Source organism: Coffea arabica, chromosome 1c (assembly GCF_036785885.1).
Source record: "Coffea arabica cultivar ET-39 chromosome 1c, Coffea Arabica ET-39 HiFi, whole genome shotgun sequence".
NCBI lineage: Eukaryota > Viridiplantae > Streptophyta > Magnoliopsida > Gentianales > Rubiaceae > Coffea > Coffea arabica.
In genome coordinates, this window is record NC_092310.1 from 13,977,930 (window position 1) to 13,997,148 (window position 19,219).

Genomic DNA, 19,219 nt, shown 5'->3' on the forward strand with positions numbered 1-19,219 from the left:
GTCGCCAAAAAAGCTACGCAGATAATCGAAGAAAAAACTTGGAGTTTGAAGTTGGGGATCACGTATTTCTTAAGATCACACCCTTACGAAGTATCACAGCGGGCAAAGGAAAGAAACTTCAACCGCGGTACGTCGGACCCTACAAGATCCTGCAGAGGGTAGGAGCGGTCGCGTATCGATTGGAACTGCCATCCAGTCTCTCTCGAATCCACGATGTGTTTCACGTCTCAATGCTAAAGAAGTACCATCCCGACCCATCTCATGTCTTACAACCGGAGGAAATTGAAGTAGACGAATCGCTTGCCTATGAAGAGAAACCGGTCCAAGTGCTTGATCGGAAAGTCGAAGAGCTCAGAAACAAGAAAATTCAATTAGTGAAAGTGCTATGGAGGAACCATGGGGTAGAGGAAGCCACCTGGGAAGTGGAAGAGGAAATGCGAAAGAAGTATCCAAACCTTTTCGGGAATTAAGGTGAGAAATTTCGAGGACGAAATTCTTTTAAGGGGGAGAGAGTGTGAGAACCCGTATTTCCCTAATATTTTACCTAGGGTTTATTTCCCCTTAATTGCATGTTTTCTGCATTTTCTGGCTTAGGAATATTTTTTTGGTGGATTTTATGAGTAATTATAGTTTTTAGATTATTTTTCTAATATTGGAGAGTTTTTAGAAAATTAAGAATATATATTGGACGTGGGACCCACTAGTGCGAAAAGTTCAGAAAAATTCGGCCAATTAGGTTAAATTCCGGATACTGTGTAAAATTTATCGGGTGTTAAGAGATAAGTAGAGTGTGTGAAATGATTGATGTGAGAGAGAAAAGAAAGGATAGGAATGCATTAATGAGGTGCCAAGTGTCATGGTATCATTTGATAGGATTTAAGAGTTACTATTCCAATTTTTGACTTTTTTGACCAAAAGGTTAAATATCTTAAAAATTGCCCAAAATTCACTCATTTTTACTCCTCCATGGCCGGCTCTCTTAAGCTCAAGAAGGAAGAGGTTTTCTTCAATTTTCAAGCTCCCAACTAGTACAAATCATCCAAACCACTTACCTAAATTAGTTTCTACTCCATATTATCCTTCCATTAGGTGCTAGTAAGTTGATTAGTGAAGTTTTCTTGGAGAGCTAAGGTGTCCTACAACTCCCTCTCTCTTGTTTACTAGGTAAGTGAAGCTTAAACTTCCTCCTATACTTAATGATGTTTAAATTGTGCCTAATGGGAGCCAAAGTGGTGGATTATGTGATTTATTTCTTGGTTTGAGTTGATTTGGTGAAGTTTTTATATTTTTGAGGAATTTTCTGGTTTAATATGAATGTGATGTTGTGGCTATCTTTGATGATTGGCAATAGTCTATAAAGACTCTAGTAGGTGTGAATTAGTGATAAATGCAACCAATTTTGGGTTTGGAGTGAAATGAGAAAAGTTAGGGTTTTTGAACCCCCTTTTCTGTCCGGTTTTGGATCATAGGGTTAGAGGCCGAATTGGTCTTTGCTCAAAACATGAAAGTTGTAGGTATTGATGTGTGTAAGGTGTCTGTAAAATTGCAGATCATTTGGACTAATGTAGAGTGAGATATGTCGATTTTACTGTTGCTATTCTGGGTTGATCAGAATGTGAAAACTGCACTTGTAATTGACTGTTTTGGCTGGGATTGGTTTGGATTTTGTTGTTGGTGTCTTCTGATGAAATATAGCTTGATGTCCTAGCTATCATATGCCTTTGGAATTTCGGCATTTGGACCTGTATAGACTGAGTTAGACCAATTACAGCATTGTGTGATTTGTGAACCTGCAATTAATGTTCTGGTTTGGTATTCTGCATTTTTGACCTAGTTGTGCTAAGATTTGGACTGAGTGGCCTTCTACATTGTTGTAACCCTGGTTCTTAGCTTCGAAACGGTGGGTCTTAGACCCTAATCTGATAAGCGTACCACATTTTGTGCCATTACCGCATTAGGAGGTCAAAACTGTTTTTGTTGTTGGAACAAATGAGTTACGTTTCCTGATTTTCTGGGTTGCTTTTATGCTTAAAATGCATATGAAACCCTATTGGGGTTGTGATTGGTATGGCTTTATGACTCGTTATCGAGTCTCATGGTCTTTGTTTACGTGTTCTAGGACGTGACGAGGGTTCACGGCGACCTTTTTAACGTTGGTGCATGAAATATCATCTACGTGATTGGTGAGTATTGTAGACACCAAATTTTGAATAATTTGTATGTGGCATCTACTTCATGATTTTGTTTTTTTTTTAGATCGCTTGCATTTAGTTCATTATTGTGTGTTTTGCATTTCTAGTTGTTTTTTTTTTTATTTTAGTTTTAGTCATTTTGCCCTTTCAGTTTGTCTATTCATTTTTGTTTTGTCATTTTAGGTTTTTAATCACTTTTAAGTTTTAGATTTTAGTTTTTAGTTTTTAGTTTTTAGTTTTTAGTTTTTTTAGTTTTTAAGTTTATAGAGTTTTTAGAAAGAAAAGAAAAATCATTTTAGTCATTTTGTTTTTATTCAATGCTTTCTTGAAAGAAAAATGAAAATGCAAAATCATAAAAAGGAGAAAAGAAGAAATTAATGAAAAGAGGGAAAAGAGAAAAAAAGGGAAAAAAAGAAAGGAAAATTTGTTCATAAAAATATGTTTCAATCATTTTTGTTTTATTCAAGGCTTTCTTGAAAAAAGAAGAAAAAGAAGCAAAGAACAAAAAATGAAAGTGGAAAATAAAAATGAAAGCGAAAAGTAGAAAATAGCAGTTTTGCCGCTTTTATTTTTTAGTTTATTCATTTTCACTTAACGATTAATTAAATTACTGTTTTTTTTTTTACTTTATTTTACCATTTCATCTATTAATTTAAAAAAAACAAGAAAAAAAAGAAAAGAAAACAAAAAGAAAGAGTGAAAAAATGAAAAATGGGAAGAGAAAAATTGCAACTTCATTCGTTTATTTTTGTTTGATATTTTTGTTTTTTTATCATCTTGTTCTTTATATTTTTGTTTTACTTAATTATATTTTGTTTATTACTTAAATTTTACTTTGTTTTTGTTTTAAACAAAAAAAAAAAAAAAAAAAATTTGCACGGCATGCACGCTGCAATTTTTTGCAGCGTGCAAAAGGCACACATAGGAGCCATCGGATGGCCAGGGAAAAGAGGGTTTAAGGGGGATGATTTCCAACCATTGAACATAGGGTTTTGGGGGTGTTTAGTTGATATAAAGGGAGAAGAAAGTAGTAGCCGAACAGGGGGTTTTTTTTGGGAGAGCATCGACAAGCTGAAAGGAAAAAACTGAGCAAGGGTTTTCACGGCTAAAAAAACTGGAGAGGTCTGAGTGAGGGACACAGCTAAAAATCAGGAGGGAATTTTACAGGGAGTGACGATTATAGACAGAAAGGGGAAGAGAGGGAATTGAAAGTAGGAGCAGGAGTTGCGGCTGCATCCGTAGGAGGAAGACCGACGTGAGGAAGAGACTAGGAGGCTTGTTTTTCCAGAAGTTCCATAGAAGTTTGATGCCGGCTCATTCCTTCTGACTTCAGCCCTGTCAAAAATCTCTATCAGGTAATCCATTGAACTAAAGGTTGCATCTTTGGTCCTCCTCTGTGTGCGTAGGTTTGGCCTGGGAATTTTTGTGATTCCAAACTTCAAGATTCGATTTTGATTGTTGCCTTGGGGTGGAAATTTGGTATTTGCTTGGATTTTGGCATGAAGCCCATTAATTGCAGTATAGGAAACCAGATTTCTGCTAATAAGATGCCTGAGTTGTCAAACCTGTTTGCCGCTGGTTTATTGAGCTTATTTACCCTTTGTTGTCTCTCTTGCGTTTATTTTCTTTTTCCTCCTGTTCTATGTGTCATGGGCATGAGTTTTGAAGGAAAAAGCTAAGTTGTGCTTGTCGCTAGCTTGAAAACCCAGCAAAGCTACGCAGTTCTGTCTCCTATTGCTATTGATTGTGCTTTATTTAGTGTTTGGTTGCATGGTATTGATTAGTTTGAAGATGGTTTGCATGATTTATGAGGCTGATGGAGTAACATAGCAAAGTCACGAAACAAAATAGTAAATAAATTTTCAGATTTCGCTTCAGCTTTGTCATTTTGTTTGACTTGGATGCCTTTTGCTGAATCTGTTGAGGTCAAGATGAACCATGTTTTATCAGTGTCGAGCTTGATGATTGGTGAAGTCCGTGAGTTAAGTTGGTAGATAATCAGGTTTTTCTTTCTTTCTTTTTTTTTTTTTTTTTTTTTTGTGTTTTGTACATTGTTCACAAGCGGGAGCTACGAACTTACTAAAAAAATAGAAAAAAAGTGGCAGAATTTTCTTGCAGAGGTTTTGTGTGCTTGAATGTTCAATTTCTGTGATTTTGAATGCTCAATATCAGTCCTTGGCTGTTTGGTTGAGAAGCTGTCTGTGTTGAATGAAGGTTGGCACCTGATGAACATCACAAGCGTAGTTAACTGTAGCTAAAAATACAGGTTGCTGTTTCGATGATGGCATGATCTTTTGTATGAGTTTTTTTGATGTTCAAGCATAATGATCTTGCTTTATTGCATGGTCTCTTGTTGGTTTGGAGTTTTGTAGGATTGGGTGATGAATCTACATATTCATTGGAACTCATGAAATGCTTCATGCGCATGTTAGTTGCAACAGAAAGAAATCAGCCGAATGCATGAGTTTCGTTGTGTCTTTTGTATGAGTTTCATCTTACGTTTTGCTTGTTTAGATGTTGAAGTTCTATATTCGGTTGTTTAATCTAGAGTTTTGATGTTTGGTGGGTAAGGTTTAGATCAAAATTGAGCGTGGGGATTGAAATTTGCGTTTGGAATTTAAAGTTGCAGCAAGCATTTCCTTTCTGTTGTCTACCTCGTGAAATTTGCATGTTTTTGCATGAAAATAATTTCAAAAATTGCATTCCAACCCCTCAAATCCCCCTTTGTCCTACTATGGCCCGATTAGGTGTTTGTTCTTACAATTAGGTCCTAAAACACTTGCACTTTAACCCCCTAAGTTCCCTCTTGTCTTGTTATGGTCCAATTAGTTGAGTAATTTAATCAATTGTGTCATTCTAGAATTTTAATTGTTCTTGACATGCTTTGATATGATTTTGGGTAAAACTTTTAGTGAGTTTAGAATGATTTTGTAGATTTTAATAACCTTTATAGACTTATAGCTTTGATTTGAAACTTTAGTGGAATGTTGAATTTTGCCATTCTATTGTAAGATGGGGTTTTTATTCATTTCTTGTGAATTTTATCATTTGATTGGAGGTCTCACTTTAGGTCCTTGCTTTTGTTGCATTTTAATCACTCAAGTCCCCTTGTTCACCGTGGCCTCAAAGTTTGGAAAAATCAAATCCATTTTGCCTTTCTTGAGCTTAATCCTATGTTTGCCTATTTTATGTGACTTTTTGGGATACATTTATTTTGGGTTTTAGATCATAATTGTGGCTTAAATAATTTTAGTTGGTTTGTTATCTTGTTGGGCTTAGATTTATGTTTGGCTAATGATATTTAGTTGGGTTTGTGTAAGAGGGTTTAATTCATTTTTGGGTTTTTGGCTTGGGCTAGAGGGTCATGGTCCATGTGTTTTGGTTGGCTAATTTTTGGGCCAAAATAATACTAGCCCACTCGTTTTTTCCTTGGACTTCCGATTGGGCCAAGTGATCTTGGCCCAAGAAGGGTGACAATGGCCCATTCCCTTTTGTTTTGGGATTTCCGATTGGGCTTGGAAGCTTTGGCCCAAACAAATAAAGGAAATGGCCCAATGGTTTGGTCCATTAAGAAGCCAGGAAACAATTTTGTAAATCAGTCCCTGAATTTCTCCTTAACTGTGCTGTGGCCTTGGATATTTTCAACTTCTTTCAATTGGATCCTTAGTTTAATTGCAAATAGGTCCCTGAACTTTATTTTACTTTAATTTTGGTCCCAAAATTTTGTCAATCTTTGCAATCAGGTCCTTTCTTCTTTTGACTTCTTAAATGTGGATTGTTGACATGATTTAATTGATTCAAATTCATGCTTATTTTTATCTTTTGTGATTATTTAAGTGGTACCTTGACCTCTTTATTATTTTGGAGGGTAAGTTAGTAATTTCACTACGTTAGGGCGTCGCTTCAAGGGAGGTACACTCTATTCTCCATTTGCACTTCATTTGACCCTACGTGCTCCTACGTGTTATGTGAATATGCATGCCTACTTCGCTTTCCTTACCTCCTTGCATGCATTTACTTGCTTTTACTTTTATTTAAGTTTTATGGGGTATGTGTACACCTCTTGCCTTGTAATAGATAGGGCTCGGAGAGCATCTTGTCCATTTCCCCTTCCCCTTTATGCTTTCATGGGGTATGTGTACACCTCTTGGCTTGTAATAGATAGGGCTCGGAGAGCATCTTGTCCATTTCCCCTTCCCCTTTATGCTTTCATGGGGTATGTGTACACCTCTTGGCTTGTAATAGATAGTGCTCGGAGAGCATCTGGTCCATTTCCCTTTCCCCTTGGTTGCTTGCTTTTGTTGTTACATGTTAAATTGCTTTATTAGGCTCTTGCATCTAGTCGAGCATGCTAAGTGCTACGTGTTATGTGTTTACGAGCGTTTTGGCATGTCTACTCGCTTTTTGTAGTATAGATGAATGTGATGGATGAATGTACGTTTCCGTTAGTCCAATGCTAGTCGGAATTCATAGAATGGGCTAGTCCAACGCTAGACCCTTAGGGATTTCCTCTCGTTAGTACATGTGTGCATGTTCATTACATGTCATGCATTCTTGTTAGTTTTATCATTTTGCATGCCCCTCGAACCCCTTTTCCCTCCATTTTAGGATTTTTGCATTTCATGCTAGTTGTAGGGTTCATTTGCTTGAGAGTCCCCTTAAATATGGGATATAGACGAGTGTGGCTTTTTCTAAAGCCTTAGCACGCTTATATCCTCTCTATACAAGGGCAAATTGAGTCACGATTTAGGTCTCCCCGTCCCAATATGCATGAATTCCCTAGGCTCATGCATTCTAAGTCCACTCCATCATTACACTTTCACTTTTCCTCCCATTTTGCACACATGCACCTTTGTGTTTCTTCACTTGCACACGAGCACTTTTATCATTACTTGCACACATGCACTTCATATTATCATTTCACATACCATACCTTGCCCACTCACGTGCACATTTTCATTTACATATTTATTTTCTTTTATTACTTTTTCAAACTCATGTCTTCATATTGCACACATGCATTCCATTCATTTGCATCCCATTTGCATTATTCGTGACTTCTTCAAAGGATCGATATTGGGCTTCACAATTAATGTGATTGGCACCACTCAACCTTTGAAGGGAAATTTCCCCCAATCCCCCTAGGTCTAGGGTTTGCATTCATGTAGGGCACCCAAATGTAATAAATTCTTTGGTTAAAACAAGAAAATCTTTGATTAAATCAACGCAACTAACCTTGGCTAGGTCAAAGGGGTGCCTTGGATTTTATCCTTGCCTTCCCCTTTGTCAAATGTGACTCCCGAACCTTTTTCTTTGGTTTACGTGGATTAGGAGTCGTTTAAAAGGGGTTTTCTTACTACTTTTTCCTATTTTTCTTTAAAATCCATTTTTTAGGTGACTTGGTACACCTTAACTCATTACCAAGTGGCGACTCCAATTGTTTCAAAAAAAAAAACCCTTTTTAAACCACATTTTGGGTCAAATCGTCGCATTCTCAAACCCCTATTTAGACCCATTTTTCTTTTCAATCACAATTCCGACAGTTGGCGACTCCACTGGGGATATTCGAGAGTCCGAGCAAATTTGATTTAATCAACCTTTTCCTTCTTTTAACCTTTTCATATATTACACTTGGGTGCTTCAGGGTTGCATTTTTTTCTTTTTTTAGGATTTTGCATCACTCGCGTCTCAAATTAATCCTTCGACTCACGAATGTATGTTTGAATGAATGTTTACTTGTTATCTCGCGCTTGCATTGCATTTGGGGGGGTGTGTGTCACCTTTAGAGTCTCGCGTGGTTCTCAACCCTTTCCCTCAAAATAGGGGAACACTTCATACGTGCATGTTTACTTGCTTTATCCCATTTTATTTTTATTTTCGTGGGCGCCATCCCACACCGCCTTGTAGGACTAGGACCGATTGCCTTGGGTAGGCGGATGGTGTGCTCTGCGCCCATAGCGCTACCTAAGGGATCACTCGAGCCACCGACCGAAGGCCCTGGGAGTGATGACCCTTCGCCTTTAGGTCTGAAGGCTTGGGAGCCGAAGCTTTATCGAGTCTAGGCATTAGTGAACCCCAGCCTCATGCATCCATATTAGAATGACCTAGGGTAGAGTCGGCCTCACCCTATTTTAAGCACATTAGGCACGAGGGAAGGGGTTCCACCCTTTTTACCTGCTTTATTGTATTTCTTTTCTTAATTACTCTCAATGTGTTATGTGTACTATTAATTGCACTAACCATTCTTTTGTTTTCTTGGATTGCATTCATGTGCCTTAGCAATAAGAGGCCTTTTTGGCGCTCTTTTAGTGACTCACCCGCTAGATAGCTCACATGTTTAAATTTCAGTTATTGCACTTAATTTTCAATAAGTACATTTCATTTTAGACCTTTTTCCCCCCGATGCATTATTTATGTCCTTTAGATAATATTTGTCACATATTTACGTCGTTTTAATAAATGGCATCATGCATAAACCATAGAAAGGGAATGCCACATAGGGAATCCCGTGGTTAGGAATAAACCGCCTTGTGTCTCGGATACTTAATCCAACGAGACTTGCATGTTTACAATTTTGTTTGGCCTTCGGGGTAAAATCCCAAGGTAAGGTACTAAAAAGTGAATTCTTCCTCAGATGGCTCCATGCCGAATGTTAAACCGTATACCTCGTGAGCTGATAGATTGGAAGAACAACATGGCGCATGAGGTGAACCGATTGTTCCGATACATAGGGCATCTACCAAATCTTTTGAACATAGCCCCAAACATAGCAATCATTGAAGCACTGCTTGAGTATTGGGATCCTAAAGGCTCCGTCTTTCGATTTGGGGAATGCGAGTTAACACTCACTCTGGAAGAGATAGAAGGCTTGTTGCAAATGCCTGGGAAAGGAAGCCCTATGGTGTACCCAACTAGTGGCACTAGAGAGCAGTTTTGCAAGTTTCTAGGATTGGGACGAGCTAGCATGAACCAGCACCCGGACGCAAAATCATGTCCACTGGAGTTCTTGTACGAACGATTTGGGAGAAGGGACTCTTATGATCAACACCATGACGACTTCTTCATTAGCAAAGAGGAGTGGGAAGGAAAGCGAGTCCAAGTCTTTGGACTAGCCTTGACTAGTCTACTATTATTCCCGCAAAAGCATGGGAAGGTTACCTTTTCAACAATCAACATGATGCAAAGCGTGTTTCTAGGAATTAAGGAGAAGACCCCTACTTTGGTGCCTATCATCATTGCTGATATCTTCACTGCCGTTACTGAATGCCAAAAGAAGAGGGGGTTTTTCTATGCATCCAACCTGGTGCTCCAAATGTGGGCCATGGAACATCTGTCAAAAAGAGCGCTAAATCCATTGGGGTCCTGTCTTCCAACAGCAAACTGGGTCGAGTCGCACCGAGAGAGGGTTAGCAGATACTATCGAATAGCGTCTCCAAGCTTGTTTATTCAGGAATTCAATGCTCTGACTTCGGATAAGATACAGTGGGTTCTCGATTGGACGAAAGTAAGGGATCCAGCTTTCAAGACTACACAATTTGACTTCATTCCATTAGCAAGTACCAGTGGGTTGATTGTGTACATTCCACAACGAGTTATGAGACAGTTCGGGTACCCGCAGAGAGTGCCGACCATACAAGAAATGGGAAGTATCGAGCTTAATACAGTCACTGAGTGCCGGACTATGGTGTTAGAAGGCTGGGGGAATCTGTGTAGTTTGGACAACCTGCATTTGGACCAAGTGAACAAAGTAGAGCCTAGGGTCATCTTGGAGTACAACGAATGGATCAAATCAATGATAGAACAAGGGAGAGAAAGGACACCGTTGATTGCCGTTAGTCTCGAGGAACAGAATGGGAAGCTAAGGAAAGAGCTGGAGGATCATCAGTTGCAGATCATGGTGGCCGATCAAGCATTGGAGGACGCCCGCTCACAATTGAGGAAAGAGGCAAAGAAGACAGAGAAATTGGAAAAGGCATTGAGTGCATTTGATAAAATTCAAGATGAAATTCGAAAACTTAGTATCGGGAGTTCTAGGGAATCCCAACATACCAAACTAGCTAGACATGAGGACTTTGTAAGAATGGTTGGTCGAACCATCAATGACATTGTAAAGAAGGATTGAGTTTATCCATATTTTAATGAGAAATTCCGCTTCTATATTCACTTACAGGTTTGAAAATGGGATTTTACCCCGAAGGTTGCATCATGCTAGGCCTACCCTTGGCACAAAAAGGGTCCCCCCGTAGGACATGCATCCGAGTTGCTTAAATAATTACTAACTCATGCCTTTTTCTTTTTCCCTTTTGAATAAATTGCAGAAATCTAATAACGATTGGTTTATCTAAAGAAGTCTTTTGCATTCTCAGGTAAAGTTTCAAAATAGCTTTTCGAAAAAGCCCCATTATTACGCGATCCCGAAGTAGAGCCCAAAGGAATCGTGTAGACATGAGTACTCAACCAGAATCATCCGAAAAGTTCGTTGCAACTACCCAGCCGGAAGCCGCAAGTCCTGGGGTTCAGTTGACCGAGTTACTCACTAAATTTGGGGAAATGGCATCAGAAATGGCCGCTCAGAAGAAGTTGATTGACGAGCTCGTTAGTAGCGGAGTGCGACCTGAACCTGTACCCGCTACACAACCACAATCCGAACCATTTGTTATTCCTTCATTTCAAACCACGTTTGAGGGAACTTTCAATCCGCAATATGCTTATACTCAAAATCCTCCTTTTTATCCCCCTTATGGGCAAGGATTCCAGCCTCAGGGTGATCCAAACATGCATGTAACTCCACCGACTTTCTTTCAGACTACCGCAGAGCCCGTTGTGCCGGAGCACGTTTTTCAAAATAAGCCAGAAATGGGAGATTCGTCTGCCCAGATTGATATGAAGTTACTTAAACGCTTGGATCGTTTTGATGAATTTATCCGGAAAAGCCAAGGTTTAAGCAAGCAAGGGGTGCTGGACTACGATGATTTGTGCCTATTTCCAAACGTACAACTGCCGGAGGGGTTCAAGACTCCGAAGTTCAACAAATATGATGGCACGGGCAACCCAAAGACGCACTTGCGCTTGTTTGCTAACAAGTTGGGCAAGCCAGTGGATGACGAGAATTTGCCGTTGCGACTATTTCCAGAAAGCTTAGAAGGGGATGCTCTCGATTGGTACTCCAACCTGAAGCCAGAGGAAGTGAAGACCTGGCTCGATCTGTCCAATGCCTTCATTCGACAATATGAGTACAACTGCGAGCTAGCGCCGACCCGGACTACTCTGGAAGGAACGAAAAGGAAGCCTTCTGAGGACCACAAGACCTATGCCAAGAGGTGGAGAAAAGTAGCTGCGAAGGTGGAACCACCGATGACTGAGGATGAAATTATTCGCACATTCATCAAAGCCCACGATCCGCCGTACTTCGAAGAGATTTTCCGTATGACCGGATGTTCGTTTGCTGCAATTGTAAATAAACTTGAGGAGTTCGATGACTTTGTGAGGGCTGGGAAGATTGTCAATGTTTCCGCCCTTAAATCTCAGTTGGATGCTTTACAAGGTCAAGGAAGCAATGTGAAAAAGCCACCGTTCAAAAAGAAGGAGGGGGATACAACATTTGTTTGGAACCAAAATCCTTCACCCAGACCTCGATACCAACACAGCCCAATCTACCAAACCCATTACCCTTATTATCCAAACCCGTACCCTGTATATGCCACTAATATCCAGCACCCTAGACCTCGCCCAAGCTATCCTAACCCACCTTCAACCCCTTTTCAAATTTCTCAACCAAATCCACCCCAAAACCGACCACGCCTTCCATATAACCCAAGATTTCCGCCTCCAAATAGACCTGCTTACAACCAACCTCAACCTTCTGAACTTTACAATCGACCCCCTAGCCGTGCATTTACCAATTTAGGTAGGCCTTTAGACCAATTATATGAACAGTTAAAGGCCGCCGGGAAAATTGGTATGGTACCCCCTCCTACCTATCCATATGGCATGCCCGCCTGGTATAACCCGCAAGCCGTCTGTGCTTATCATTCTGGGGCCCCCGGACATGCAACTTTGGATTGCAAGGCGCTTAAGCATAAAGTTCAGGATATGGTTGAGTCTGGAGAAATCGTGATCAGAAAAAGGGAGCCACAAGGGCCAAACGTAAATCAAAACCCCTTACCAGAGCATGTTGGGGTTATTATGAATGATGCGGAGTACGAGGAACAAATCAAGAAATTGGCAATAGAAGCTGAAGTGTTTGGTGTCACGGACCAACCGTTTGTCATAGAGTTGCCATTCGAAGAAGATAACAAGCCTTTTGTCTTAGATCTCACGCCAGCGGAGAATGAAGCTTTGAAACCAGTAGTCATCGAATTCCCGAAGCAGGAGCCCGTATTAAGTCTGCAACAAGTGCCGTGGAATTACGATGAGCCTAGCATACAGATCGGGGAGAATTCAACCGCAAAGAAGGAAGTGTCAGTAGTTACCAGATCGGGGAAGACTGTAAATCCATTTGAGACTACTACTCCAATTCAAGCCAATAGTTCTGAGCTACCCATCAAACCAACAATCACCGAGAAAGAAGCCGTGGATTTCCTTAAACGACTCCAGAGGAGTGAATACAACATAGTGGAAAAGCTAAGCAAATCACCTGCCCAGATAACCATGTTGGACCTACTTTTCTCTTCGGACGTGCATAGGGATGCATTGATCGACGTATTAACAAGAGCTCAAATTCCGAAGGACATTTCTGTTGATAATTTTTCAAACGTGGTTGGGAGCGTATTATTCAACAAACAAATTGCTTTTTCTGACGATGAATTGCCGACAGAGGGCATTGGACATAATAGGGCGTTGTACATAACAGTGAGGTGCAACGGGAAAATGCTGCCGAAGGTGCTAATTGACAACGGGTCCGCGCTTAATATCTGTCCTTGGAGTACCTTAGAGAAACTAGGATTGCAAGACATTAAGCTGAGGCCTTCGGGGACTATCGTTCGAGGGTTTGATGGAGCTCAAAGGGAGCCGATAGGAGAGGCAGATTTAGTAATCGAGATGGGGCCCGCCCAATTTCAAATAACTTGCCAAGTAATGCATTTCCCGAGCATTTACAATATTTTACTTGGAAGGCCATGGATTCATAAGTCTGGGGCTGTGCCATCTTCGTTGCATCAATTGCTGAAATTCGTAGTAAATGACAAGCTAATCACTATCTTTGCCGAAGAGGACTGCCTGGTAATCACCGATTCTGGATCTAAAGAGGAGGGAAGTCGAAGTGCCACCATGTCCCCTCATAGCACATCCGATATAGTCTCCGTAAGTTGGATCACAACGGAGGAACAAGCTCTCTCAAAAGCAAGTGTAATGATGGCTAAGGAAATGATTCGTGGAGGATACAAATTAGACAGAGGATTGGGGCGTGAACTGCAAGGGATCCTGAAGCCAGTGGTGATTATGGAAAAAAGGGATACATTCGGTTTGGGTTTCCAACCAACCGCCAAGGACATCAAAGAGATGAAAGAGCGCAAAAGAGCAGAGAAGGAGGGCAGGCAAAGGGTTTTTGACATTCCACCACTGCGGTATACTTTTCCACGACCAACAGAGGTTATCACATCAAAGGTTAATCCAGTTGAAGAAATGGAAGCTAGTTTGGACCAATTGTTCGTAGGGGCAACATTTGAAGATGGTTTTCCAGATGAGGCTGAATTTCCTGACATCCCTGAAGGATCAATTCCCAATTGGACAGCCGAGTCCCTGCCCGTTCGGAAGGAGTTTCGGTAAAATGAAAGGGGTTTATCATTCATGTGAATTCACCTTTGCATTTGTAAATAGCCAATGAAAACAATTTACTTTTTGACTAACATTTGCGCATGTAAATATTGTTAAGTTTTCGTTTCAATTTGCTTTCAATCAAAGGTTTTTATGAAAGTGCACAAGTTGTTCTTGTCATTGTTGTGTTTATATTCATATTGTTTGTTTATTTGTTTGTTGTTTATTTATTTGCTTATTGTCCCACATTCGTTAATTCTTTCAGATGGCCAAAAATAAAATTATTTGATCCTTTGGATATCACAATTCTGGAATTCGATAATGGCAATCTCCATATCACTCACGACTTGGAGGTTTGTGAATCCGAACTCCAAAGCGAGAGTGATAATGAGGAAGTATCCGATTCGTTTGCAAAGGATCTTGAACAATATGAGGAAAAACCGAAACCGAACCTGGAAGAAACAGAAAAGATTAACATTGGAAAAGAGGATGAAGTTAAGGAGGTGCAGATTAGTATTCATCTGAATAAGAGCCAGAAAAAGGAGATGCTCGAGTTCTTGACTATGTTCCAGGATGTATTTGCGTGGTCCTATGATGATATGACTGGTATTTCGACTGACGTGGTAGTGCACAGGTTACCCACAGACCCTTCTTTTCCACCCGTAAAGCAAAAACCCCGAAAATTCAAACCAGATATGAGCCTCAAAATAAAAGAGCAAATTGAAAAACAACTCAAAACCAACATTATCATTGTTTCCCATTACCCAATTTGGCTTTCAAACCCAGTCCCTGTTCCAAAAAAGAGTGGAGAGGTGAGAGTTTGTGTTGACTATAGGGACCTTAATAAAGCCAGTCCTAAAGATGATTTTCCTCTACCAAATATTCACATTCTCTTAGACAATACTGCCGGACATGAGATTGAATCCTTTTGCGATTGTTTTGCTGGCTACCACCAAATTTTGATGGCAGAAGAAGATAGGGAGAAAACTGCTTTCATTACCCCTTGGGGTACCTTTTGCTACCGAGTCATGCCTTTTGGTTTAAAGAATGCTGGAGCAACGTATCAGAGGACCATGACAACCCTATTTCATGATATGATCCACCGGGAGATGGAGGTCTACGTGGATGACATCATAATCAAGTCTAAAAGGACGGAGGATCACTTGGATGATTTGAGGAAGCTATTTGAAAGGCTGCGAAAATACAATTTGAAGTTAAATCCTGCGAAATGCGCCTTTGGGGCACCAGCTGGTAAATTGTTGGGTTTCATCGTGAGCAAGAGAGGCATAGAGATAGATCCAGCAAAAATCAAAGCCATTCGAGAGATGCCAGTGCCGAAAACTCAGAAGGACGTGAAAAGCTTTTTAGGGAAGATCAATTTTATTGGGAGATTCATTGCCCAGTTAACGGCCACATGTGAGCCGTTGTTCAAATTATTAAGAAAGAATGTGCCGTTGTACTGGAATGAGGAGTGCCAACAAGCTTTCGACAAGATTAAAGATTATTTGCTGCAGCCTCCGGTCCTAGTGCCACCCAAACCGGGCCGACCGCTGATCATGTACCTATCTGTGCTCGACGGAGCAGTTGGTTGCGTTCTCGGGCAACACGATGACTCGGGAAGGAAAGAACAAGCCATTTATTATCTAAGCAAGAAGTTCACGCAGTACGAGGCTAATTATTCGTTCATTGAGAAGAGCTGCTGTGCGTTGGCCTGGGCGGCTCAAAAGCTGAGACATTACCTGTTGAGCCATACCACTTATCTTATTTCCAGATCTGATCCTTTGAAGTATCTCTTGGAAAAGCCAATGCTAACTGGACGTCTAGCTAAGTGGCAGATAATCCTCTCAGAGTTCGACATTATTTTCACTTCACAGAAGGCCGTCAAGGGGCAAGCTATAGCTGATCATCTGGCGGAAAACCCAAGGGACGATGATTATCAGCCACTTCACACCTATTTCCCTGATGAAAAGATCTTATTTGTAGGCGCCACGGACGATATAAGTGAGCAGTGCCCTGAATGGAGGCTTTTCTTCGACGGAGCTTCAAATTCTCTAGGAGCTGGAATTGGAGCTGTTCTGGTTTCGCCCGAAGGAAAACACTACCCTGCCGCTGCCAAGTTGCAATTTGCTTGTACCAACAACATGGCTGAATATGAAGCTTGCATTTTTGGTCTCAAAGTGGCTTTGGAAATGGAGATCAAGGAGTTGGTAGCTTTCAGTGACTCAGATTTACTCGTGCACCAAACCTTGAAGCAGTGGATAACCAAAGATTCAAAAATTCTGCCCTACCATTGTAGTTTGCTCACTCTGGCCAAACAATTTCAAAAATTGGAGTTCAGACACCTCCCACGAGCCCGAAATGCATTTGCCGATGCTTTGGCCACCTTAGCTTCTATGATTCAGTATCCAGATGAATTGAAAATTGAACCGATCCAGATTCAACTTCAAGATAAACCTGCTCACTGTTGGGTTGTAGACAAGTCCTCCGACAAAGTTCCTTGGTATAATGATCTTAAGGAATTTCTCAAAACTGGATCTTACCCCCAGCATGCTAGTACCAAGGACAAAAGTTTTCTGCGTAGAATGGCTTCCAAATTTTTCTTAAATGGTGAAGTGTTGTACAAAAGAACCCCGGATTTGAACCTTTTAAGGTGCGTTGATGAAGATGAAGCTCAATATATGATGAAAGAAGTGCATAGTGGCGTTTGTGGACCTCACATGAATGGCCATCTGCTAGCGAAGAAAATCATGAGAACCGGATACTTCTGGCTTACTATGGAGCATGATTGTATAGACTTTGTCCGGAGATGTATAAAATGCCAAATGCACGGTGACATTATACGCGCTCCACCCACTGAGTTGCATAGCATGACCGCCCCGTGGCCCTGTTCAATGTGGGGTATGGACGTGATTGGGACAATCGATCCTCCCGCTTCAAATGGGCATCGATTTATATTGGTGGCGATTGAGTACTTTACCAAATGGGTTGAGGCGGAATCATTTAAACATGTGACGAAGAAAGTAGTTGCCAATTTCTTGAGAGATCACATCATCTGTCGATTTGGGGTGCCTGAAACGCTTATCACTGACAATGCCAAGAATCTGAACAATGACATGGTGGATGGACTATGCGAGCAGTTCAAGATCAGACACCGCAACTCCGCCATTTATAGGCCTCAGATGAACGGAGCTGTAGAAGCCGCGAATAAGAATTTGAAGAAGATTATCCGCAAAATGACTGAAAGGCATCGCGATTGGCATGACAAGTTGCCTTATGCACTAATGGCGTATCGGACTTCTATCCGGACATCGACTGGGGCAACGCCATATTTACTGATGTATGGAATGGAAGCTGTATTACCAGCCGAAGTTGAAATTCCTTCGTTGCGAATCCTTATGGAGGCTAAATTGGAGGAGGCTGACTGGATAAAGCAGCGCCATGAGCAATTGACGTTGATCGATGAAAGGCGATTCAACGCTATCTGTCATGGTCAGTGCTATCAGAAACGGGTGGCCCGAGCTTACAACAAAAAGGTCCATCGGCGTGCATTTGAAGAAGGTGACAAAGTGCTAAAGCGAATTTTGTCGATGCAAGATGAAGCTAAAGGCAAATTTGCTCCGAATTGGCAAGGGCCGTTCATTGTCCAAAAGGTATTACCTGGCGGAGCCCTTATTTTAGCAGAAATGGATGGACGAGCATTCCCTCAACCCATCAACTCAGATATGTGCAAAAAGTTTTTCATTTGATAATGCAAATTTTCTTCAGAAATTCATGCAAATGGCGAAATGCAAGTCAGGCCATCTTCTTTTACACTTAAAATATTTTATCCCTACTTGTCCCCTTTGAGCCATCAGAATTGACAAAATTTTCGTTTGATAACCCTTGAAAATTGCAAACCCCACACTGGGGCAAATTTATTTCGAAAAAAAAAAGAGAAGAAAGAACCCTTACACTGGGGCAAATTTAGTTTTCAAAGAAAAATGCAAAAGTGAGGGAAATGCAATGAAGAAAATGCAAAGAGTGAAAATCCGATCAAACTGGGGCAAATTTTCCCCGGTTTCGTTCAAAATCGGAAATGATTTCAGAATAGAGCAATCTCAGTTTATTTTACCCCTGGCATCGAATTTGCTTTCAAGCCTTAACCTTTCTGGAAAAACACCCCACCTGACCTCATTACAAAACCCAAAGTCCTGGCTTCCGTCATTTGTCGCATTTCTATTAGCAAAATTTGATAATCAACTGGCAAGTGATGTCCGTAATGCCTTCGCCTAATCTACAAGGGAAGTGCATTTTACTGATGCCTGAAACCTTTAACTCATATTTCTGAGTCGATCATGGTCGAGACGTGTCTTTATTCTTTAGGTGAAAACCCGAAAGGGCGCCTTGTAAAAAAAAAAAAAAAAAAATCAAAAAGAAAAAGAAAGAGCAAAAACAAAAAGGGTAGGGGCAACCTTGGTGAAAACCCGAAAGGGCGCCAAGGCGGGTCTTTCACAACAGACAAGCGCGGGGAGGAACAGCTGGTGACCTGGTTCATTTGGACTTTTCCTCATATTTGTGATACTTTTGTCAGTATCGGATTCCGAAGCAAAATATCCAAAGTCTTGAATATGATATTCGTTGGCTAAACTTGTATTGTTCTTTACAAATATTCTTTTGCAAAATGTATCTTTATGAATCTTTTGGTTGTTTTCAATTATTTGTGTATGACTGCTTATGATTGTCTACATTCTTTCGCATGCTCATCTTTGCCCGACATAGGAGATAATCTTGCATGTACATTGATCGTTATATGACAAGTTTTCACGCATCATTCTTTTACCATTGAATTCAAATGAGTGATAAACCCAAAGGTTTGAGCAAAAATAGGGGATTCAATCATCAGATACAGGGAGTAACATGCAACAAAGCTACCACCTGGATTGGGTGACGTGGTCAATCCGTATTTTATCAGTCTTAGAATTTGCAAAGTCACAAGTTCGACCAAGACGGATGCCGCGGAACAGAGGCAAAAATAGTACAAGACTCATGTTTACACGATTCTCAAGGCAAACCGGATCAAATAATGGTGGCAAATCCATTATTATTTATTCTTTTCTTGCAGGAACACTGCGTTCACAAATGACAGCGATCATTCTCTTTTTCAAACCTAAAGCAATGTTATTTGCAAAGTTGGATTATAAGGACCAACACCAGCCATCGCTTCAACTACAGAGATCCAATCTCCCTCTAGGTACAAACATTTGAACTACTCTCAGGTAAAAATTCAATTCAGT